The following is a 26697-nucleotide window of genomic DNA, read 5'->3' as shown; positions in this document are numbered from 1 at the left end:
AGAAAACAACCCGCCACATCCTGCTAAGAGAAATATTTTTAATGTTATTCAGACTGAAGCACATATCACATGACCCAAGAAGAAAAACATCATCTGGTCCAGAAGTAGGACCTGAGGTTGCAAAGGCTGATTTCTGAAGCCATATATATATATATGTAATATGTTTATATATAAAACATTTATATTACCCATGATATATGTATTTTTCTTGCACTTGGGCTGCAAAGATTCTCAGCAAACTCTATAACTACTTCTTTCAATAGTCAAAGGAAGTTAAGAGAATAAATGGAAGCCCATTATCACTTCTGCATATGTGAGAGCTAAATGTGTGTTAAAGACATGAAAATGGTTTTGTGTAAGACCCAAAGTTTCTCAGACACCTGCAGGGCTCTCAAAGTGGGATGCACATTTCTAATCCAGGCAGAACCGTGGAGGGTCGAGAACTTTCCTTGTTAGGACACCCCTCCCCCACTACGCTAGTACACTGGTATCTGGGTGGTTGATCCATAACAGGAATACGAGCTGGTCACAGAGCTTTGGCTAATGTCCCACACATAGAGGAGACAGGCTTTAGGGAAAGGAGGTAGGGACATGGCACCTTGGACAAGTCTACATAGTAAAATTAATGCAACTTGGGCACCATATGCCTGTAATTTTCCTAGACCTTTAAACTTGCCTGGATTACACTCATCATGGGCCATGATCACAGAAAACATCCCATCCTGGCTGTTGCCCCAGACTGCAGCCCACTTATGTTTTAACTGTTACATAGTAAATCCTTAGCTTTATAGTTCTTGATTCTGATAATGATCTCTGACCCTGTTTGCATTTCGCAACCCTTCAGACCCTTAAACCAGCTTACTGAGCTCTGCTGGCTTCCTCGGCTCTTTGCTCATGTGCCCCCAGAATCTCAGGATGCTCAGAGCCACAGAGGAGAGTCCTGCTTCCCGGCCTAGCTCGTGGAGCTGTGCGACCTCCAGCCACTCCACCTCCCCCTCTCCCTCCCCATACCACAGAGAGGGGAATTAGAGTAATACAGACAGCTAATCTAAACACGGGTCTCAAAAGTCTCACCTTCACTGTTCTCAATTTATTGACCTGTCAGGAGATGTTACATTTGTAGATCTGACTTTTTACAAGCCCCCTCTGCCATCTCCAAACCACTAAATAAAAAAAAATTTTTTTTGGCAAGTATGTTGTTGTTCAGTCACCACGTCCGGCTCTTTGGAAGCCCATGGGCTACAGCACGCCAGGTCTCCCTGTCCCTCACTATCTACCAGAGTTTGCCCAAGTTCAAGTCCAAGTCCATTGAATCGGTGATGCCATCCAACCATATCATCCTCTGTCGTCCCCTTCTCCTCCTGCCCTCAATCTTTCCCAGCATCTGGGTCTTTTCCAATGAGTCAGCTGTTCGCATCAGGTGACCAAAGTATTGGAGTTTCAGCTTCAGCATCAGCATATTTCAGCCCAAGCATAAATGGGAATCGTGTAACTTGCCTGGCCAGTCTCATTCGATTAGAGAGACCAGAGCCCACACGTTCTCTGGGCCCCAGATTCAGGTATTACACAACTGCCCAAGGATCTCTGCCACATTCATCTTGTCTTTATTTCTTATTTGCATTCGGTAGGTTGACTCTGTGCTTTCCCTCCAATACTATGCTGGAAGTCTGTGTAAGATATAAAAATAAATAACGCTGTTTTAATTACATTGTCCTGGATTTTCATTCAATAGCTCGACAGTTGGAGAAGAAATACCTGGTCAATTTCTGCACCACTTGAATTTCAATCTAGCAACAAACCTTATACTTGAGGCTTAAATGCCAGGTGCCTGAAGAAGACTCTTCTCTGTTATTCTCTGGTTCTGTCACTATAAACGGCCAAGAACAAGCACGCATGTGTGCATGCCTGCTAAGTCGCTTCAGTCATGTCCGACTCTTTGTGACATTATAGACCTTAGCCCGCCAGGCTCCTCTCTTCATGGGATTCTCCGGGCAAGAATACTGGAGTGGGTTGCCATGCCCTCCTCTGGGGGATCTTCCCGACCCAGGGAGTGAACCTGCATCTCTTTCTGTCTCCAGCATCTGCAGGTGGGTTCTTTACCACGAGTGCCACCTGGGAAACCAAAGAGTAAGCATACATCTTTATAAATTAGATATTAAAAAGACGCCCACAAACACTATCATGTAGTTTGTGTCCCTTGCTAATACAGAAGGATAAAGTAAAACGGTCTTTAAAGAACAGACACTGGAAGAGCCCTCTCACTGAGGCAGAAAGCACAGTGGCCGATGCCGAGAACTGGGAGGAGAAGCTGGGGAGTTAGTGTTTGATAGCTACAGAGCTTCAGTTCTGCAAGGTGAGAGTTCTCTGCCTGGATGGTGGCGACACAATACTGGGAATGTATTTAATACTACCGAACTGTGTGCTTAAAATGGTTAAAATGACAAATCTTATGTTAAGCATATTTTACCACAAAAAATAATGAAAGAAAATTATTGAGCCACATTTTTAAAGTAAAAAAAAATCACATCTCCAAATTCTAATACAGCTACTGAGTCAGTTTAACACCCTTTCTATATGCCTTGTACTCAGCTGGGTCCTAGGGATACAATATTTACTGTGAGATGCATGCTCTGTGCTCGTGGAGCTGAGAGCTAGTGGGGAGAGACGAATATTTCAAAAAGCTAGACTCTGATGAGGACTTTGAAGGAAAACTGAAAGGTGTACAGGACCATTTGACAGATGCCATCCTCCTGACCCAGCCCACAGGAACAGACAAACCTTCCTGAGGAAGAGGCATTCAGTGGAACTTGAGGAATGAAACAGAATTCATAGGAGGAAAGCGTCCAAGGGATGCTTGATCACGGAACATTTCTCAACATACCATCTCCCCACTGAGACTGCTGGGCTCTGGATTTCTGCAATACTTGTCACCCAGCAGTATTTTGGAGGCCAGATTCACACCAAAAACAAGTATCTTTCTCTTGAAAGTCAAAGTGTTAGTCATTCAGTCGCGTCTGACTCTGTCCGACCCCATGGACTTTGTAGCCCACCAGGCTTCTCTGTCCATAGAATTCTCCAGGCAAGAACACTGGAGTGGGTTGCCATTCCCTTATCCAGGGGGTCTTCCCGATGCAGGGATCGAACTCAGGTCTCTTGCATTGGCAGGAGGGTTCTTTACTGTCTTAGTCCCCAGGGAAGCCCCCCAATACCAATAGAGAGTGGGACCCAGACCCTGGGCAAAGTCAGTAATAACACTGTTGGCATTTTAAAGGCTTCCTTCAACTTTCCTTTCCAAAGCTCTCATCGGCACACATTGAAGAGCAGAATTCTCTAAGGGCCCAATAAGGTTCTTGTAAGGTTGGAATAAATTCTAAATGTTTGGCAAAATATTTGGCTAAAAGTTTGTCATTAACTGCTGAATAATATGTTACATATTTTAACTTATGTTTCCATACTCTCACGTCTACTGATCATCCAGCTGACCTTAGATTTGGCGCCATTTTCCAGCATCTTTGAGATCTGCATTATATGCAACACATGGTGCAAGTTTGGAAGCAACATCCTCACACTGTCAGCACTTCAGAGCACACACACATTTTCCCATCTCTGCCCTAAACCTCACCAAGGCAGGTCCCTCGTTCTGTTCCCTAATGAATACTCGGAGTAGTTCCTACAACATCATAGGTGCTCAGTAAATATTTTTTAGCTGAATCCCCTTCTTGGTCCCAGCTTCTGAAATTCTTTTCACACATTGCTGTCTTAGAACCCCCGTAACATCTAGATGTGAAATCACAAGGCTCTGGGAGTCAGAGAGAATCTAGGCTTAAATCTTGGCTCTGCCATTTACTGAAACCATGAATGTAAGTCAATTACATTAACACTCCAAACATGAATGTCCCCATCTGTGAAACGGGAACAATAACATATTTCTCAGTGATGTTGAAGGACAGAAGCAGATGACGGATGCGTGTTGCACATAAAACGCTGTGAGGAGGCACCGGTTGTTAGCCCCCTTTTACAAAAGAAGATGGCATGTGGCCCATTGGGCTGAAATAACTTCACCACAGATGCAACTTCATCAGCTTCATATTCTTGACTTCGAGGAAAGTAAAAGGGGGAAACAGTGGAATTCTTGAGACTAGGGCTTAATACTGGTTAGATATAATAGACTGACCTAACACCTTGTACTTCTCAGAAGGGTCTGTGCATCAAGACATACAGAAGCATATGAAATAAACCTAGCAGTGCTTCTCAAAACCTAACGCGTAAATAAACCACGTGAGGATCTTGTGAAAATGCAGATTCAGCTTCACTGGGGTGGGAACCGAGATTCCCCATTTCTCACAAGCTCCCAGATGCTCCCCAGGCTCCTGCTGTCTGCACACCACACTTTGAGTAGCAAGGTTTTAAAGCGCCACACAAAATATTAGGCATTATCACTCCAAAGTGAAAGTGGAGGTTGCTCAGTTGTGTCCGACTCTATGCAACCCCGTGGACTATACAGTCTGTGGAATTCTCCAGGCTAGAATACCGGAATGGGTAGCCTTTCCCTTCTCCAGGGGATCTTCCCAACCCAGGGACTGAACCCAGGTCTCCTGTGTTGCAGGTGGATTCTTTACCAGCTGAGCCACAAGGGAAACCCAAGAATACGGGAGTGGGTAGCCTGTCCCTTCTCCAGCGGATCTTCCCGACCCAGGAATTGAACCAGGGTCTCCTCCACTGCAGGCAGATTCTTTACCAACTGAGCTATCAGGGAAGCCCAGCACTCCAAAGGCCACGCCATTATAAGGATGGTATAGAACCATCTCATTTCTGGGCTCCATGCAGGGATTCCCCCAAAGTCCTGTGATTTCCTTTCGCTGTTGTCTAAATGCCATAAAATCCTACTTTGACCCTGACAATGACCATAACAAACCTACCTAAACAACCCCCCGTGAGCTCCTGCTCTGCAATATTCCTCAGCTGAGCACTACACTGCTTAGAGCTGCCTTAGATCTTCTCCTCTTTAAACTACCGTCAAGTCAGAGAACCAGGCTCACATCAAAGTCAATTCGAATTCATTTTGTACAATTTCAACAGATACTATTTCAAAGGGCTCTGCTAACTTCAAAAACAATATTCATTACCTGGTTGTTGAAGGAAACTGCTCTCAGGATATTGTACACTGCCATCCCCTAATTTGGTAATTCTATCAGGAAAAGCAATTAAGTTTGTCTGACATGACTTGTTTTTATAAATCCATGATGCTTACTGCTCTTAATTTAATTCTCCTCTTACCACTTATAATTTCATTCTCATCTGACAGTTCATATTTTCTCTCTGAGTGATTCTTCCCCCCTTTATATTACTAATCGCAGAAAACTCAGTGAATAACATCAGCCTTTGGGTTGGAAAGAGACTGGAAAATGATGGGCAGTACACAGGCTCCCTTCAGGGAGGGTGGGAATTTTGTTCCTTATGATTCCCCCCACCCCTAAAGCAGTGCTCGGCATACAGATGGTGCTCAATAAATACTTGCCATCAGGTGTCGAGCCAAGTGCTGCAAAGGCAAAGACGACCCAGGTCTTTCCCCATAGTTCACATTCGTCAGAAGGCAGACATTTTAAAAGATGATTACAAAGCAATCAAAAAAAAATGGTACTGTGACAGGACTGCCAGTGAGAACTGGACCTTACAGTTTTATGTTATTTTCAATGTTGGAAAAACGTCCATCTGAAATGCTGTCAGCAATTTCTGCCTCATCGATGGGAGACCTGTGCTGCCTGTGATGATGTGCAAGTTACAGCAGCACAAATGAGCGGATGGTCCGCCATCCCGGAAAACCTGAGGCCAGGGAAGGCAATGGGTAGAAGTCACCTGGTGAGTCTCAAAGGATGAGCTGTGGTCACAGGACAAAGGGAAAGAACGCGTTTTACGCATAAGAAGGGGTGTGGGCAAAGACACAGACGTGTGTAACCGGATGCTGCGTTCAGAGGACTGAAGGCATCTTCTCGGGAATGTGAGGCTCAGTGAGGAAGCAGCCAAGGACGGAGGCGGCAGGGCCAGGAGCCAGTGCTGGAAACCTCGTGTGCCGAGTGGAAAGACCATCGATAGGCAATGGGAGCCACTAAGACGTTCCGGGGCTTCCCTGCTGGCTCAGATGGCAGTCTGCCTGCAATGCTGGAGATGCAGGGTTCGGCCCCTGGCTCAGGAAGGTCCCCTGGGGAAGGGAACGGCGACCCACTCCAGTACTCTTGCCTGGAAAATTCCACGGACAGAGGAGCCTGGCAGGCCACAGTCCAAGTGGTCGCAAAGAGGCAGACACGACTAAGTGACAAACATTTCACTTTTTTTTTTTCCAAGGTGTTTTGGGCAGGAGAGTGAGATGATAAGATTGTGTTATGAGAAAAATCAGTCCTGATTGAAAGAATGTAAGGAATGGATTTGATGGGAACAAGACTGGATGTAGAAGAACAGGAGACAATCGCCACTGTTGCTGGGGGCACTGAGTCGCCAAATCATGTCCGACTCTGCGACCCCATGGACTGCAGCACGGCAGGCCTCCCGGTCCCTCACCATCTCCCAGAGTGTGCCCAAGTTCATGTCCATTGAATCGGTGATGTCCTCCAACCAATTCAATCGATTTAGAACAGGAGACAAAGAATGAGGAAAGAAGGAGGCTTAGGAGGAATGTTAAAGAGGTAGGATGGGAGCCAGAGAGAATGGTGTCAGGACAACCAACGAAGAAAAAAGTTTCAGAAAGAATAAAGTGGTCAACATTGTCAGGGGCTGCTCAAGATATACTCATTAAGTTTCTTTTGGGAAAGCATCATGAGTTCATTCAACACATAAGGCCTACTTTCACATTGCTGTAATCTCTACCAAAAGCTTTCTTGCTCAGCAGACTATGGCAACATGGTGGATAAAAAACCACCCTCTGAAACTGAAGGTAAAAAAAAATCAACATCTAGTAACTGAGATTGGCCATCTATCACAAGTAACTCACAAGTAACAAGTAAGATGATCCAGAGATGTGCTGATCAGGAGGGTATGAACATATGAAAATATAAAGGAAATTACCATTATATTATGTTGTGACTTGCCTAGTATGAATTTATGAAATGTTAAAGTTGAGCAGGAGCATGTGCCTCTAATAAATAATCAAAAATGGGTATTGGAGAATAAATGACCTATAAGCATATGAAATGATGCTCGACGTCACCAACCTTTAGGGAAATTAAAATCAAAACCTCAGTGAGATACCACTTCACACCCATAATAGGATGACTGCTATTTAAAAGCAATCACAAAAGCAGAAAAACAGAATCTAAAAGGTGTTGGCAAGGTTGTAGAGAAATGGATAACCTTGTGCATTACTGGTGGAAATATAAAAGGGTGCAGCCACTGTGGAAAAATGTATGGTGGTGGTTTAGTCGCTAAGTCATGTCTGACTCTTTGCAACTACATGGCCTTCAGCTTGCCAGGCTCCTCTGTCCATGGGGATTCTCCAGGTAAGAATACTGGAGTGGGTTGCCATTTCCTTCTCCAGGGGAATCTTCCCCACCCAGGGACTGAACCTGGGTCTCCTGCATTGCAGGCAGATTCTTTACCAACTGAGCCGCCAGGAAAACAGTATATGGCTCCCCCCAAAAAATCAAACACAGAATTAACATATAATTTAAGAATTCCACTTCTAGGTCTATAGCAAAATAACTGAAAGCCGGGACCCAAGCAGATATTTGTACACTCATGTTCTTAGCAGTATTATTCACAATAGTCAAAAGGTGGGGAGCAACCCATCTATGCATGAATGGGTAAACATAGCATGGTATAAACATACAATGGAACATTTTTCAACGTTAAAAAGGGAGAAAATTCTGAAACATGCTGTAACATTAACAGACTTCGAAAACATTATGCTAATAAGTCAGTCCCAAAGGATAAATATTGTAGGTCAAAATAGTCAAATCATAAAAACAGAAATCAAAATGGTGGTCATCAGGAACCAGGAGCAAGGGGGACTGGAGAGTTATTGTCTAATAGGTACAGAGTTCTGTTTGGGAAGATGAAAAATGTTCTTAAGATGGATGGCAGTGATAGTTTCATAGTGATGTGAATGTATATATTCACATATATACATTTGCTGATTAGACTACTCCTGGAGTTTAGGTCTGGGCATCATGCTGTGAAAAAGATGGAGATCAATCAGGCATGATCATCAGAAAGAGGCCACGGTGATGAATGAACTTGAATCCACATCATGGAAGCAATGACTGAAACCCTATCTTCCCAACCTGTGTGCCCTGGCATCCCGTGCTCCAAATCGTGTGAAGCTGTGCCTGGAGATGAACTGTTCAGTCCTCGAGCATGACTTGGAGCAGCTGAAGACTCCATACCAGCCAGGTGTGGGCAAGGCAGCCCTGGTAGGGGCTCTGCATTGTTCAAGCTCAGTGGGTCTGAGGATGCCTTTCAGGGTCCCCTGGAGGAAAGCACAGAAAGTAACTATTTTAGGCTGTGCTGGGTCTTCCTTGCTGCCTGAAAGCTTTTCTCTAGTTGTGGTGAGTGGGGGCTGCTGCTGCTGCTGCTAAGTCACTTCAGTCGTGTCCGACTCTTAGCAACCCCATGGACCGCAGCCCACCAGGCTCCTCCGTCCATGGGATTCTCCAGGCAACAGTACTGGAGTGGGGTGCCATTGCCTCCTCCGGAGTGGGGGCTACTCTCTACAAAAGCGTGCAGGCTTCTCATTACAGTAGCTTCTCTTGTTGCAGGGGCTGCCCAGCTGGTTCTAGTGGTAAAGAACTGGCCTGCAATTCAGGAAACAGAAGAGATGCAGATTCAGTCCCCAGGTGGAGAAGATCCCCTGGAGGGCGGCATGGCAACCCACTCCAGTATTCTTGCCTGGAGAATCCCACGGACAGAGGAGCCTGGAGGGTACAGCCCCTAAGGTCACGAAGAGTCGGACACGGCTGAAGTGACCGAGCACGCTCTTGTTGCAGAGCAAGGGCTCCGGAGCGCAGGCTTTAGCGGTTGTGGCGCGAGGGCAGAAAGTGACCCTTGGCACGGATTCTCAGCCTGGATATACTGAGCATAAACAAGGCGCTGTGCCCCCTGAGACACCCACCTCGGCAGCCAGAGTCAGAGCACACTGCTGCCCATCCTGAGAGTGGGCCCGAGGAAGCTGGTGTTGAGGTAGTTCATATTCCAGATGCCCAAAGAACATGCGTCTGACCCTAGGTGCTGCCCATCGGAGACGGGGAGCTGGGGGAGGAAGCTGATAGGTGCCCCAGCGGACGTGGTTCCGGGGCTGTTCAGAACCTCTCTTCACATACAACTTCCCTCCCTGTGAGGCTCACATACTCCTCCGGGACGCATTGGCATCACCGGGTAGCCGCTCTAACAATGCTGCATTCTGCAAAACAGAGCGTCAACATAGTTTGAAACACTTAATATGAAAAAGTTCAACTGGACTAGAAGTCTTTTCTCACCAACATTAGAAATTTACACATTATTTCTGTCAATGAAAGTAAAGAAAGAACTATGAGAGTCTTTAATTATAACTGCAACTGTCATACACTTTGAAGGTTGTTAAAAAATGGTATATTTTAAATCATTGTTTCTTGTCCCTTATGGCTACCAAGAATTTGAAGAAACCAGCATCAACAAGTCTTGATCAGGAATTACATGTAGCCATTTCAAATGTCAAAGCTGATATCACAGGTTATATTCATGGAATCAAGCTAAGTTTCACTGTCAAACCTTCAAAAAGATTTTATTTGGAAGCTTTATACAAATTTAATATTTAATCTCCTCTCTCATATTTTATATGTATTTTCTTATCATAATTATATATGACTAAAAAGAAAATATAATGAATTTTTCATTAATCTCCAGACAGACATCCTTAATTCACTTCGGGTTCACCCCAGGGTGTCATGCAAATATCATTTTCTGTATCTGCCTTGGAGTTCAAAAGCCTCAGAAACACTACTAGAAAAAAACTGTTCATGTAGGAGAAACATCGTAGAAAACCAAATCAGAAGAATAGAGATGGGGGCCAAAAATTCAGTTGTTCTGAGTCTCTATAGGGGTGGACTTGTACGTCAAGTAAAGGCTTCAGGAAGATGACTTTCAGTCAAATCTTGAGCCAGCTCTGCCCAAAGAGAGGCCATCATATTTCAATAGCATCTGATGACCACTTATCAAAACGTCATAGATGGAGATTCAAACTTCACAGCATGACTGGCCTGAGGAAACTGTAAAACCTCTTCTGACCTTTAGATTCAGTGATTCTGAACCAGCCATTTCAGGAAGGCTTCCAGCCTCTCCTTCCTTGACATTTCTGAAATTCTCTGATTGGAAAGACAAGCGGTCATCAAGGAATAAAAATCCATCGGTATGCCATGACTGGCAGAAAGATGTTGAAATAAGATTGATACAATGCACACAGAAGCCTCTCTACATCTACAGTCTTTACCCTTGAGAAAGACATGTGGGGAGATAGACACTGATCATGGCTCAGGATGCTAGACTTGACTAATCTACCCTCTAACTACTAGATACTAGACAAGTCAACTTCCTTTTAATTAAATTTTCTAATCGATACACATAGTAGAGATGAGGTGGGGAGGTTTAATGGATTTCTAAGGGTTTTCCTAGCTGTAAATTTTTATCTAAGATCGTTGATATACTTCTTCTGGTCTAATTGTTCCTCATGTGTCTAATGTGTATGGAAGGGCCTCCATTTGACACGGTAGTAGTTCCATTCATTTCAACATTTACTAAATAAACATACATTGTATGTCAGGCCTTGTGCTGGACACAAAGGTATCAAATTTTAGTAACAAGGACAGACTACAAAAAGGCAAGCTAAAGGTCAGTGTACTCAATGATACCCTTGAAGGACCTATAGGCATTTAAATAACTCTCAAGTTATATGAGGAAATGATATGGAAGAACAAAACCAGGATGGCGACCATCATGGAAATGAAACAAATTTTCCCTCCCATTCCTGCTCCCAGAGCATCACAGCAACCACTGTGTATGCCTCAAACACAAAGCACGCTGGACAGGCCATAGCTTCTTCATTACCCAGGGCTTCCCCAGAGGAACAGGAAATAAAACACTGCACGATGAGCAACTCGTAGGCATGGGTGGCACCAACAGGAGAGGTCCCATCTGGTCCGCCTGAGACAAAGCGGAGAGGAATTCCTGAAAACTTACTGATGGAGTTCTAGGACACCAAGAGGTTGAGCGAAGATGTACACATGTTCACCAAGACCTTGTTAGTGTACTTGAGAAAGAGAATACAGTGACGGTGGCCCTGGATGAGTTCTGCAGACTGGGTCATCCAAGAATTCCATGGGCAAATTCAAGCCACCTGTGTTAATGTGACATGGTATTTTCTGCTCATTTATCAACTTAATTTAATCATATAATTTTGCCATAGCTGTATTTGTTCTTTATGCCAGATAATCCCAAAAATGCTGGCAAAGAGAGATTTTCCACCTGACAGTGTTCTTTGAAACAAATTACCTGCACATGAACAATTAAATGGAAAGAGGAAGAGTTTTGTAAAATGAGTAAGACTGAGTTCCTGCAGTCATGGAATTCAAACACTAACTGGATGTACAGACATAGATTCAACTATTTTTTTTAATGTTTTTTTTCATTTATTTTTATTAGCTGGAGGCTAATTACTTTACAGTATTATAGTGGTTTTTGCCATACATTGACATGACTCAGCCATGGATTTACATGTGTTCCCCATCCCGATCCCCCCCTCCCGCCTCCCTCCCCATCCCATCCCTCTGGGTCTTCCCAGTGCACCAGCCGTGAGCACTTATCTCATGCATCCAACCTGGGCTGGTGATCTGTTTCACCCTTGATAGTATACTTGTTTCAGTGCGGTTCTCTCTGAACAATGGATTCAACTATTAATGTGAAAATACTGTGAAGATTAAACAGGATAACAAACGTCAAGGGTGAGGGAAACATGAAATCACGACACATATCACAAATAAGGTTTATGGGTAGCAATAGCGATAGTAGCAGTAAGGGAATTATCATGGAGAAGTCCCTATTTAGACTCATTTCCCTAAAATGAAGGTGCAGAATCTTTTTCCCCTGATCATTTGAGTAGCACCTAAACAGTGTCTGTTTCTAAAAATCATCATTCTAGGCAAGGCTATGTTTATCGTTCAGCTGTGCTGTGCCCTTTTAACCAAGATGTCTAACACCACTTCAGCCCGTTACGGAATCCCCCGTTTCCCCCGTTTTGATCGTCTCCGTTGTTTATTGCCTTGCTCTCACAGAGGACTTTTCTGAAAGGTCCGGGTGCTTTCAATTGGGCCTTATCAGAGATCACGGTTACTGGAACTCTCTGTATTTTACGGCTTCCATCTCATTAATGCCAGCACTAATTTGTGGTCCAATCCAACACCACCCCCATAAGATCTGCATGAATACACACTGGATTTCAATCTGCCATTCAACGAGCATGAAGTCCTTTATGTTCATTATTAGCCAATCAAATAGCACCAGTTTCTTTTCTTTGCATTTTTCCCATGGTGAAATCATTTTGTTATCCCAAAGCAGTGGCTTGGTAGGAAATGTTAGAAAAAACAATCACAATAACAGCCCTGCCTCCTCTTCTTTTTCTCCAGTAAATGCAACTGTTTTAACCTGGAAACTCCAGTGCAAATTGAGTTGCCAATTTGTTTGTGAAAATGCTCCTTCCCTAAAATAGCTCTTACCCTGAGACAGTTTGTGGTATATTATAAAATGGGTCTATTTTTTGCTCTCAAAGGGGAGGAAGGATTGTTGAGATAAACTAACTAACTAACTCATGCTCTGGCAGAGAATCAAACCAGGTTGCCAAATGCAAGTGGACTGATGGATCTGAAATGCTACATGTTTCAGGGTGATCTTATTCTGATGTCCACCGTTTTCATTTCTTAAAAACTGAGGCCTGGAATCATTAACATGGAATTCTCCTTTGTTCACTTTATATGGTTAAATGATATCCCTTTCGCATCATTTCAACCCCATGCATCATTACCAAAAGTACTCCAGTCTCCTGAAATGTTCTGTGCTTCCTGTTCCAACGAATGCCCTGTCCTTTAAGTTCCTTGTGTCATTTTCTGTTCCACAAAAATTTCAATGGTGAAATGAATTCAAGTAGGCTTGGCTATTCGTACTTTGAGATAAATTAAAACTAGAGTGAAAGTTCATAAATAAAAGGAAACAACAAACAGCAAAGTGTCTAGCTCCACCAAAAGACCTGGTAAAATTCAAGAGGGTCATTTCTTGCCTTTAATGGACAAGGACAGGAACTCTCAGAAGTGGGTATTCCCTCATACAATAAGGACCTGGACACTATTTTTTTCCCCCACTTCCCAGTGAGACCTGGTTCTGCAGTTGGGTTCCCCAGGAAGCAGATTCTGACAGGATGATTTAGGTGTGGAGTTTATTTAGGAGAACACCCCTTTGGCTCGACCCCTGCGGAAGGAAAGAGGGGAAGGGGGATTGGACAGGGGAGGAACTGGGTGACGGTGCAGGCAGAGCGGGTCTCAGCCAATGCCCCAGCAAGTCTAGAGTAGGAAGGGACCTCAGAGCTGTGCGTCCAGCCAGGTAGTCAGGGGAAGGGGGGCCGGGCCTCCATGTCAGCATCAGGGGAGGCGGGATGGCAGTTCCCAAAGACAGCCCAACAACTTTCCCAGGAGCTAAGGGGGGAATGGAGCTAAGTCCTGAAGGGGGGACCCAGGTGGGACAGCAAGGGCTTCCAAAGCACAGGGCGTGTGTGTGTTGAGTCACTAAGTTGTGTCTGACTCCTTGTGACCCCATGGGCTCTACCCCACCATGCCCAGCACAGGGTGACCCCATATAACGTGAAATATTTGATTATTTAACTAAAGCTGAAACAGGTTCCATGAAATGTTCTGCCAAAGCAATTTAGATCCTATTGTGACTATTGGCACCAATGGCTGCTAAACATTTTACTCTTTTGGAGTTAGAAAATATATATTCACCCCAATTTTCACAAAGTGCAAGAAGAAAAAAAAGAGCCAGGTTTGTGTCTAAGATCAGCTACCTCTGTGCCTTAAAGTGACACCAATGGTCTAAGACTCTGCTTCTTAATAAAACAAGGATAATCTCATTTACTCCAGCCTCCTTATCAGATTACTAAAAGAGGCAATGAATGTGGAAGCACTTGCTAAACATAAAATGCTGTATAGATAGAGCTTCTAATATCTAGCACAGAACAAGTGCTCAAAAATATATATGTTGAATTGATAAAGGAGTATGATTCCAACACCCCACATCCCACCAAGAGCCTGGCTTCCTCCCAGCACATGGCCAGTCTGGTCTCTCCGTCTAGCGGCCTGTGTAAGAAAGAGGGAGGACTGGGTGTGAAGTGAAAGGACACCCCCTGCTGTGACAAACAGCTCAGCGTGAAGACAAGCATTCTCTTTATACTGAGGGCGAAGCTTCTGCCTGGGAAACCGGGAGAGATCTCCAGAAGCATCTCCTATCAGTGCCAAGTTGAGTCTAAAATATGGCTCTTTATCAATTATGCCTAAACAAAAATCATTTTTCTAATAGACATACTCCAGTGTTCAAGCAGAAAATATTAAACAAGCTCATCCGGCAAGTCAATTGTTTTTGAGGATCTTCAAAACATTATCATGTGATGTGAGTCTGCAGCTCCTTAGCCACAATTCCAAAATCCAGAGCTCTGAAAACCAAGTTTTTCCCAAACCGATTTGGTGGCAAAAACTGACCTGAACGAGTAGGAGGTTATGGTCTTTATTTACTCCTCTTAGTGGATTTCACTGTAGAAATATGACTGTATTTGATCACCAGCGATGTTAGGCAGCATACAGTACACACTCCATAGGCTTCAGATACGGAACTACAGTGAACCTGTAAGTTCAAGACTTACTGAGAAGCTGGCCTTTTATAAGGCTGGACCGTAAAGAAGGCAGAACAGCAAAGAATTGACGCCTTCAAACTGTGGTGCTGGAAGAGACTCCTAAAAGTCCCTTGGACAGCAAGGAGCTCAAACCAGCCAACCTTAAGGGAGATCAACCCCGAATATTCACTGGAAGGACTGATGCTGCAGCTCCAGTATTTTGGTCATCTGATGTGAACAGACAACTCTTTGGAAAAGTCCCTGACGCCGGGAAAGATCGAGAGCAGAAGGAGAAGAGGGTATCAGAGGATGAGATGGCTGGACAGCATCACTGATGCAATGAACATGAACTTGGGCAAACTTAGGGAGATGGTGAGGGACAGGGAGGCTTGGCGTGCTGCAATCCACGGGGTCGCAATAAGTCAGACACGACTGGGCGACTGAGCAACAACATTGAGAAGTTGCTCCATATCAGAACCTATTCTAAATGCTTGACATCTATTATCTCAGTTAATCTCCACAGAACCTTACAAGGTTCATCCAAACATCTGTCCCATTCTACAGATGAAAAAACTGAGGCGCGGGGAGAGTAAATAAGCTGTCAAGTCACACAGCACGTACGTGGTGGAGCTGAAGGCTGCAGCCTGCTTGAAGCAGTCTGCCTCGAGAGTCTGCCTGTTCTCTTCGTAGCAAACTCACCTTGGTAAATCCTACAGGAGTTAGCAACAGGCGAAGCTAGTCACACCTCAGGAGATATACTGAAACTCTGTGGCAGCTGAGGTGTTCAGTAATTTCTACTTGACTTAGTTAGGGTGTGTGAATGTGTGTACATGGGTAGATCTTTCCCGGCATCAGGGACTTTTCCAAAGAGTTGTCTGTTCATATCAGATGACCAAAATACTGGAGCTGCAGCATCAGTCCTTCCAGTGAATATTCGGGGTTGATCTCCCTTAAGGTTGGCTGGTTTGAGCTCCTTGCTGTCCAAGGGACTTTTAGGAGTCTCTTCCAGCACCATATACACACATTCACACACCCTATATTAGGAGTCTCATGTATATGGAGGGGGTGGTTAAGAAATTGGCTTAAGCTGTTGTAGGGCTGGCAAATTCAAAATCCTGAAATCTACAGGCCAGGCCAGCAGGCTGGAGACATATGGGAGGGTTGATGTTTCAGATTGAGTCTGAAGATTCTGGAGGCAGAATTCCCTCTTTCCCATGAGACCTCAATCTTTTTTCTCTTAAGGCTTTCAACTGATTAGATAAGGCCCACCCACATTAAGGATGACTTGTTTTATGTGAAGTCTATTAATGTAAACTTTTTAAAACTAATGAGGGATACCATGTATTTTTACTTTTACTTTTGGTTGTGCTGGGTCTTCATTGCTGTGCATGGGCTTTCTTTAGCTGCAGTGAGTGGGGGCTACTCTTCATTGCGGTGCATGGGCTTCTCATTGCAGTGGCTTCTCTTGTTGTGGAGCATAGGCTATAGCGCTTGTGGGCCCTAACGCCATGGGCTGCAGGGCTTGTGGCTCAGTTGCTCCAAGGCACGTGGAATCCCTCCAGGACCAGGGATCAAACCTGTGTCCCCTGCACTGGTAGGGAGATTCCCACCCACTGTCCCACCAGGGAAGTCCTACTAATTTAAATGTTAATCACATGTCTAAAATACCTTCAAAGAGACATCCAGACTGGTATTTAGGTATCATGGCACAATCCAGGTGACACAAAAAATTAACCATGAAGCTACTTTAAAAACAATCTAAACTGGATCTGTTAATGCTTAACATTATAGTTTTATGTGAAAGGTAAAGGAGAAAAGGAAAGATATACCAGTCTGAAGAAAGAGTTTGATAGAACAGCAAGAAGAGAAAAGAAAGTCTTCTTAAGTGAACAATGCAAAGGAATAGAGGGAAAGACTAGAAATCTCTTCAAGAAAATTAGAGAAACTAAGGGAACAGTTCATGTAAAGATGGGCACAATAAAAGACAGAAATGTTATGGACCTAATTGAAGCAGAAGATATTAAGAAGAGGTGGCAAGAATACACAGAACTATACCAAAAAGTCTTAATGACGCAGACAACCACAATGGTGTGATCACTCACCTACAGCCAGACATCCTGGAGTGCGAAGTCACTCCTTAGGAAGCATTGCTACCAACAAAGCTAGTAGAAGTGACAGAATTCCAACTGAGCTATTTCAAATCCTAAAAGACGATGCTGTTAAAGCGCTGCATTCAATAGCCAGCAAATTTGGAAAACTCAGCAGTGGCCACACGACTGGAAAAGGTCAGTTTTCATTACAATCCCAAAGAGCAATGCTGAAGAATGTTCAAACTACCGCACAACTGCACTTATTTCACATGCTAGCAGGATAATGCTCAAAATTCTTCAAGATGGGCTTTAACAGTACATGCACTGAGAAGTTCCAGATGTCCAAGCTGGATTTAGAAAAGGCAGAGGAACCAGAGATCAAATTGCCAACATCTGTTGGATCATCAAAAAAGCAAGGCAATTCCAGAGAAACATCTACCTCTGCTTCCTCGACTACACTAAAGTTTTTGACTGTATGGATCACAATAAACTGTGGAAAATTCTTAAAGAGATGGGAATACCAGACCACCTAACCTGCCTCCTGAGAAACCAGTATGCAGGTCAAGAAGCAAAATTAGAACCAGACATGGAATAACAGTCTGGCTGAAAATTGAGCAAGGAGTACATCAAGTCTGTATATTGTCACCCTGCTTATTTAACTTATATGCAGAGTACATCATATGAAATGCCAGGCTGGATGAAGCACAAGCTGGAATCAAGATTGCCAGGAGAAATTTCAATAACCTCAGAAAGGCAGATGACACCACCCTAATGGCAGAAAGCAAAGAGGATCTAAAGAGTCTCTTGATAAAGGTGAAAGAGGAGAGGTGGTCCTAAGATGGTGGAGGAGCCACTTTCTCCCCCACAAATTCAACGAAAGATCATTTGAACACTGAGCAAATTCCGCAAAACAACTTCTGAACACTGGTGGAGGACACCAGGTACCCAGAAAGGCAGCCCATTGTCTTCGAAAGGAGGTAGGACAAAATACAAAAGAAAAAAAGAGAGACAGAAGGGTTAGGGATGGAGACCCGTCCCGGGGAGGGAGTCGTAAAAGAAGTTTCCAAATACCAGGAAACCCTATCATCGGTGGGTCTGTGCGGAGTTTTGGAATCTCAAAGGGCAACATAACTGGGAGGGAAAATAAATAAATAAATTAATAAAAGCCACAGATTACGTGCATAATGGCAACTCCCAGCAGAGAAGTAGCCCAGACACTCACATCCGCCACCAGTAAGCGGGGACTGAACAGGGAGGCGCGGGCTGCACTGCTTAGGGTAAGGACCGGGCCTGAATGTTGGAGGTCAATCTGAGGGAGCTAATGTGAGATAGTAACCCAAACTGTGGGATAGCCAGAGAGAGGGAAAAAAGAGAGAGAGAGAGAGAGAACTTTCCTGCGAAAAGCTCTAACCTAAGGCACTGCCAACCGCTCACAGAACAAAGGACTGAGTGAATACCAGTTTTGTTTATTTTAAGTTCTTTATTACTCCTTTAATTTTCATTTTTAAAACCTACTATTACCTTGCAAAAAAAAAAAAGACCTTATTTTTAAAGCAAATTTCATATATTTTTTAAATAACTTTTGCGATTTTGTTTTAATATTGTATTTTTGAGAGTCTAACCTCTACCCTTGATTTTTAATCTTTGCATTCTGGTATTATCAATTTTGAACCTTTAAGAATCTAATCTTCAGTAGCCATCTTTACTTAGGAGTGTGATTACTGGTTTGGTTGCTCCCTCCCCTTTTGACTCTCCTTATTCTCCCCCAGGTCACCTCTATCTCCCTCCCCCTTCTCTTCTCCACTTAACTCTATGAATTTCTTTGGGTGTTCCGGGCTGTGGAGAACACTTAGGAAACTGATCACTGGCTAGATTGGTCTCTCTCCTTTTGACTCCCCCTCTTCTCCTCCTGGTCACCTCTGTCTCCTTCTCCTTCCTCCCTCTTCTCTTCTCTATGGAACTCTGTGAACCTCTCTGAGGGATCTAGACTGTGGAGGGCACATAGGGAAGTGATTCCTGGCTAGATTGCTCTCTCCCCTTTTGATTCCCCTCTTCTCCTCCTGGTCACCTCTATCTCCTCCTCCCTCTTGTCTTCTCCATGTAACTCTGTGAACCTCTCTGGGTATCCCTCACTGTGGAGAATCTTTTCACCACTAACCTAGATGTTTTGTCATCAGTGCTGTATGGATGGAGAAGTCTTGAGGCTACTGTAAGAATAAGATTGCAAGCCAGAGGCAGAAGGCTTAATCCAAAACTTGAGAACACCAGAAATGTTCCCTGACTCCAGGGAACATTAATCGACAAAGACCTCATCCAAAAGCCGCCATATCTACATTGAAACCAAGCTCCACCCATGAGCCAACAAGTTTCAGAGCAAGACATACCACGCTAATTCTCCAACAACGCAGGAACATAACTCTGAGCACAAAAATACAGGTGGCAAAGAGTCACACCAAACCCACAGATACCTCAAAACTCACTACTGGACACTTCGTTGCACTCCAGAGAGAAGAGATCCAGCTCCACCCACCAGAACACCAACGCAAGCTTCCCTAGCCAGGAAACCTTGACAAGTCACTCCCACCCACAGGGAGGAACCGGGTCCAACCCCACCCACAGGGAGGAACCTCCACAATAAAGAAGAACCACAAACTTCCAGCATATAGAAAGGCCACCCCAAACACAGCAATCCAAACAAGATGAAAGGGCAGGAAAATATTCAGCAGGTAAAGGAACATGATAAAAACCCACCAAACCAAACAAAAGAGGAGGAGATAGGGAGTCTACCTGAAAAATAATTCAGAGTAATGATAGTAAAGATGATCCAAAATCTTGAAAACAAAATGGAGTTATAGATAAATAGTCTGGAGACAAGGATTGAGAAGATGCAAGAAATGTTTAACAAGGAACTAGAAGAAATAAAAAAGAGTCAGTCAATAATGAATAATGCAATAACTGAGATCAAAAGCACTCTGGAGGGAACCAACAGTAGAATAACTGAGGCAGAAGATAGGATAAGTGAGGTGGAAGATAAAATGGTGGAAATAAATGAAGCAGAGAGGAAAAAAGAAAAAAGAATTAAAAGAAATGAGGACAATCTCAGAGACCTCTGGGACACTGTTAAACGCCCCAACAGTTGAAACATAGGCGTCCCAGAAGACGACGACAAAAAGAAAGGCCATGAAAAAATACTTGAGGAGATACTAGTCAAAAACTTCCCTTATATGGGGAAGGAAATAGCCACCCAAGGCCAAGAAACCCAGAGTTGCAAACAGGATAAATTCAAAGTGAAACACCCCAAGACACATATTAATCAAATTAACAAAGATCAAACACAAAGAACAACTATTAAAAGCAGCAAGGGGAAAAGAACAAATAACTCACAAGAGGATTCCCATAAGGATAACAGCTGATCTTTCTATAGAAACTCTTCAAGTCAGAAGGGAATGGTAAGACATACTTAAAGTAATGAAAGAGAATAACCTACAACCCAGATTACTGTACCCAGAAAGGATCTCATTCAAATATGAAGCTTTACAGACAAGATTTACAGACAAGCAAAAGCTGAGAGAATTCAGCTCCACCAAACCAGCTCTTCAACAAATGCTAAAGGATCTTTTCTCGACAGGAAACACAGAAAGGTTTATAAACTCGAACCCAAAGCAACAAAGTAAATGGCAATGGGACCATACCTATCAATAGTTGCCTTAAATGTAAATGGGTTGAATGCCCCAACCAAAAGACAAAGACTGGCTGAACAGATACAAAAACAAGACCCCTATATATGCTGTCTACAGGAGACCCACCTCAAAACAAGGGACACATACAGACTGAAAGTGAAGGGCTGGAAAAAGATATTCCATGCAAATGGAAACCAAAAGAAAGCAGGAGTAGCAATACTCATATCAGATAAAATAGACTTTGAAATAAAGGCTGTGAAAAGAGACAGAGAAGGACACTACATAATGATCAAAGGATCAATCCAAGAAGAAGATATAACAATTATAAATATATATGCACCCAACATAGGAGCACCACAATATGAAAGGCAAATGCTAATGAGTATGAAAGAGGTAATTAACAGTAACACAATAATAGTGGGAGACTTTAAGACCCCACTCACAGATCAACTAAACAGAAAATTAGCAAGGAAACACAAAGTTTAAATGATACAATGGACCAGTTAGACCTAATTGATATCTATAGGACATTTCACCCCAAAACAATGAATTTCACCTTTTTCTCAAGTGCACATGGAACCTTCTCCAGGATAGATCACATCCTGGGCCATAAATCTGGTCTTGGAAAATTCAGAAAAATTGAAATCATCTCAAGCATCTTTTCTGATCACAATGAGATAAGATTAGTTGTCAACTACAGGAAAAAAACTATTAAAAATACAAACATATGGAGGCTAAACAACACACTTCTGAATAACCAACAAATCACAGAAGAAATCAAATTATGCATAGAAACAAATGATAGTGAAAACACAACAACCCAAAACCTATGGGATTCAGTAAAAGCAGTGCTAAGGGGAAGGTTCATAGCAATACAAGCCTACCTCAAGAAACAGGAGAGAAATCAAATAAATAAGCTAACTCTACACCTAAAGCAACTAGAAAAAGAAGAAATGAAGCACCCCAGGGTTAGTAGAAGGAAAGAAATCATAAAAATTAGGGCAGAAATAAATGCAAAAGAAACAAAGGAGACCATAGCAAAAATCAACAAAGCTAAAAGCTGGTTTTTTGAGAAGATAAATAAAATTGATAAACCATTAGCCAGACTCATCAAGAAACAAAGGGAGAAGAATCAAATCAACAAAATTAGAAATGAAAATGGAGAGATCACAACAGACAACACTGAAATACAAAGGATCATAAGAGACTACTACCAGCAGCTCTATGCCAATAAAATGGACAACTTGGAAGAAATGGACAAATTCCTAGAAAAGAATAACTTTCCAAAACTGAACCAGGAAGAAATAGAAAATCCTAACAGACCCATCACAAGCATAGAAATTGAAACTGTAATCAGAAATCTTCCAACAAACAAAAGCCCAGGACCAGATGGCTTCACAGCTGAATTCTACCAAAAATTTAGAGAAGAGCTAACACCTATGCTACTCAAAGTCTTCAGAAAACTGTAGAGGAAGGTAAACTTCCAAACTCGTTCTATGAAGCCACCATCACCCTAACACCAAAACCAGACAAAGATGCCACAAAAAAAGAAAACTACAGGCCAATATCACTGATGAACTTACATGCAAAGCTCCTTAACAAAATTCTGGCAAACAGAATCCAACAACATATTAAAAAGATCATACATCATGACCAAGTGGGTTTTATCCCAGGGATGCAAGGATTCTTCAATATTCACAAATCAATCAATGTGATACACCACATTAACAAATTGAAAGATAAAAACCATACGATTATCTCAATAGATGCAGAGAAAGCCTTTGACAAAATTCAACATCCATTTATGACAAAAACCCTCCAGAAAGCAGGCATAGAAGGAACACACCTCAACATAATAAAAGCCATATGTGATAAACCCACAGCAAACATTATCCTCAATGGTGAAAAACTGAAAGCATTTCCCCTAAAGTCAGGAACAAGACAAGGATGCCCACTCATTGGAAGGACTGACGCTGAAGCTGAAGTCCAATACTTTGGCCACTTGATATGAAGAGCCGGCTCATTGGAAAAGCCCCTGATGCTGGAAAGATTGAGGGCAGGAGGAGAAGGGGATGACAGAGGATGAAATGGTTGGATGGCATCACCGACTCAATGGACATGAGTTTGAGCAAACGCCGAGAGATGGTAAAAGACAGGGAAGCCTGGTATATTGCAGTCCGTGGGGTTGCAAAGAGCCGGACAGGACTAAGCAACTGAACAACAACAACAGTAGTTTTATGGGTTTGCAAACTGAGGGTTTAAGCAGAGAACCTAATGCTGCCCCCGGAGAAAGTGATGCTCCTGGCTGTAAGCTCCATTTGACCCACCTCTGAGCTGAAAGGCTAGTTGATCAGATATAAATTGGGGCCCTTCATTTTTGACTAGTAGGCTGTCTCCTGCATCTACTACACTGCATTTGTTAGTACTGTTTGACTCACAAGTGAAAGAAATCCAACTTGAACCAGATTAAGCAAACAGGGGGTATATGATCAGGATGCTGGAGCCAGTGAAGATACACAGACTTTCCCCCTTCAATACTAAAGTCAAACAATTAGCAGAAATTCCATCAATGTCAACCAAACATGGGCAGGGCAGCTAATGAACAAGAAAGAAGTTTCTGATCTAACATAGCTCCCGAATATGACCTTTGGACCATGTCCCCTCCAGCCATACCATCACCCACCCCTGGTCCCCCACAGATGCAGTAACAGGGAATCAAAAAAAAAAAAAAATCCTAAACTTCAGCTCCTTTATTCTCAACCAGGAGAGAAGTGGATTGAGGGTATATCTTCATATTTTCCCTCTTCTTACTGGGAGGGAATAAGAATGGCTCCCAACAGAATAGGAGAGAATAGAAAATGGATGGATGGATGAAATAGGACGAGACACCCAGGGCCCATTTTCTCTGCCCACTGAAGGCCCATTCACGCTTCAGTGAATCTAGGTCCTAGGGGGTGGGGATGGAATACTCTGGAGCTCTAACACATGGGAATGTGACCCACTCCAACTAACTAGGGTGAATTATCATAAAGTACATTTGACAAAATTAACATACAAAACAAAGCATAGGCTTTCTGGTGGAGACTTCCCACATCTTCAGCCCCATCTTCCCTCTTTTTTTATCCATTCCCAAAGGTTAAAAAAAAAAGGCAGAAAGAAAACAAGATATCCATCCTTTAAACAACACAGAATAGACAATGATTAGGTTTCAGACACAGTGGAAGGAAAGGGTCAAGGGGAATTCATCCACATGATGTGAGAGTAGATATCATTTGGAAAATCTTCTCGGAGTAAGCATAAGTATCAATAAAATGAAAAGAGATGACAAGAAAGCTTCCACACATGCTACAGCAAAGGAGGAGGGAGAAATGTGAGGGAAAAGGGGAGAAAAGGAGGAAGGAAGAGGGAGGAAAGAAGAAAGAGAGGGATCCTGAGGTGCATCCCAGCCAGCCGCTCACGTGGCAGGACCTCAGCTGAGTTTGCTCACTGCTCCATCTCTCTCAGTTCCTGCCCACCTCTGAGCAGGCTTCCCCAACCTTCCCCCGAGTCACCCGACATCCTTCTGATCAATTCCTCTTCTACTTAAATTAACCGAAGTTGGTTCTTTGCTGTTTGAAATCACGAATCTAAATTGATACAGATGGTGAGCAATTAATCCATTTAAATAGAAAGCTAAGATAAGTAACTGAGGGAATTCACAGGTGTAAATGTTATGGACCTTGCCAATATATAATAAAATAATATGACCAACAAAAACAGAGGGGGATGAGGAGAAAGAAGTGGGAGTATTAATTCCCTCACCTTTCCTAGCAGGGAATTAATAGGCACTAATTAAAATGGAAACATCATTTTTTAAAACATAATGACTCATAATGTTTCTCATAATCATTTTATAAATCTTAGGGTGATACTTTAGGGGATGCAGGTGAGGAAGTCTAAGTTCAGAAATGATAACTGACTTAACCAGAATCAAACAGCTGGTTCATTCAAAACTTCAGCAAATGTGCCTCCTAGGTGCTCAGCATTATGCTAAGTGTTGGGCTCATTATGGAGGACGACCCAACACGGTTTCTGCCTTCATGGGGCTGACAGTCTAGTGGGAGAGCCAGACATAAACAAGAACAAAGGCATAAATATGAGGTTACCGTTGTGATCAATGCTGTGAGGGCAAAGAGCAGCATGCTACGTGAGACAATAACAGAGGTGGAGATACACTTGATAAAGGATGACCAGGACCCTCTTGTCTACAGGAGTGGGGACATTTACAAAGAGACTTCACAGCTGAGAAGGAACCAGCCTAACAAAGACTGAAGGGAAGATAATCCCGGACAGAGGAACAGCATGTATCAAAACCCCAAGGACAGTGTGTAGGCACCAATGTCTTATAAACAACAGAAATTCATTGCTGGAGTTCTGGAGGCTGAAGTCCAAGGGCAAGGTGCTGACGGGTTTTGTATCTGGTGAGAGCCTGCTTCCTGGCTCCCAGGTGACTGTCTCCTCCCTGTGTCCTCACGTGGCAGAAAGGATGGGGGAGCTCTTCACAGTCTGCTTTAATCTCATGACCTAATCACCTCCCAAAGACCCCATCTCCTGGTAACATCCTGGTAGGGGTTAGCGTCTCAACGTATGAATTAGAAAGCGCACAAATATTCAAACTATAGCCGTTCACCTCTGGCCCTCCAAAATTCATGTTCTTCTCACATGAAAATACATTCATTACATCGCAACAGTCCTGGAGTTTCAACTCATTCCAGCACCAGCCCTAAAGTCTAAAGTTCAAAGTCTCATCTAAATATCATCTAAATTAGATGTGGGTAAGATTCAAGGTATGATTCATCTTGAGGCAAATTACTCTTCATCTGGGAACCTGTGAAATTAAACAAGTTGTGTGCCGCCAACATATGATGGTGGGACAGGCATAGGACAGACATTTCTATTCCAGAAGGGTGAAACATGAAAGAATAAAGTTGTTAATGGATCCCAAATAAGTCCAAACCATAAAGGAAACTCCATGAGATCTTTAGTTCAGTTCAGTTCAGTCGCTCAGCCGTGTTCAACTCTTTGCGACCCCATGGACCGCAGCACGCCAGGCCTCCCTGTCCATCACCAACTCCCGGAGTTTACTCAAATTCATGTCCATCAAGTTGGTGATGTCATCCAGCCATCTCATCCTCTGTCATCCCTTTCTCCTCCTGCCTTCAATCTTTCCCAGCATCAGGATCTTTTCAAATGAGTCAGCTCTTCACATGAGGTGGCCCAAGTATTGGAGTTTCAGCTTTAGCATCAGTCCTTCCAATGAACACCCAGGACTGATCTCCTTTAGGATCGACTGGTTGGATCTCCTTGCAGTCCAAGGGACTCTCAAGAGTCTTCTCCAAACACCACAGTTCAAAAGCATCAATTCTTCGGCACTCAGCTTTCTTCACAGTCCAACTCTCACATCCACACATGACCACTGGAAAAACCATAGCCTTGACTAGACGGACCTTTGTTGTCAAAGTAATGTCTCTGCTTTTTAATATGCTGTCTAGTTTGGTCATAACTTTCCTTCCAAGGAGTAAGTGTCTTTTAATTTCATGGCTGCAATCACTATCTGCAGTGATTTCGGAGCCCCCAAAAATAAAGTCTGCCACTGTTTCCCCATCTATTTGCCATGAAGTGATGGGACCGGATGTCATGATCTTAGTTTTCTGAATGTCGAACTTTAAGCCAACTTTTTTACTCTCCTCTTTCACTTTCATCAAGAGGCTCTTTAGTTCTTCTTCATCTTAAAGCTGAATAATAATCCTCTTTAGCTCAATTCTCTGTGCCCCAGGCCTATTGAAACAGAAATCCAACCTTTCAAACCCAGTAGGGCAAGAGTCCCACCTTCTGGACCCAGTGGGGGAGTGATCCACCCTGACCTGAAACCCTGTCCCACAGGGGTGGGGACTCCCAGGTTCTGGATGGCCCTACCCACCATGGCTTTAGGCAGAGGTCAGCTGGCCTGCTGAAAGTAAGGCAATGGTTCTTCCTTTTGAAACAAAGGAAACAGTCC

The sequence above is a fragment of the Cervus elaphus genome, chromosome 17 (assembly GCF_910594005.1).
Source record: "Cervus elaphus chromosome 17, mCerEla1.1, whole genome shotgun sequence".
Classification (NCBI taxonomy): domain Eukaryota; kingdom Metazoa; phylum Chordata; class Mammalia; order Artiodactyla; family Cervidae; genus Cervus; species Cervus elaphus.
Note: the sequence above shows the minus strand (reverse complement) of the source record.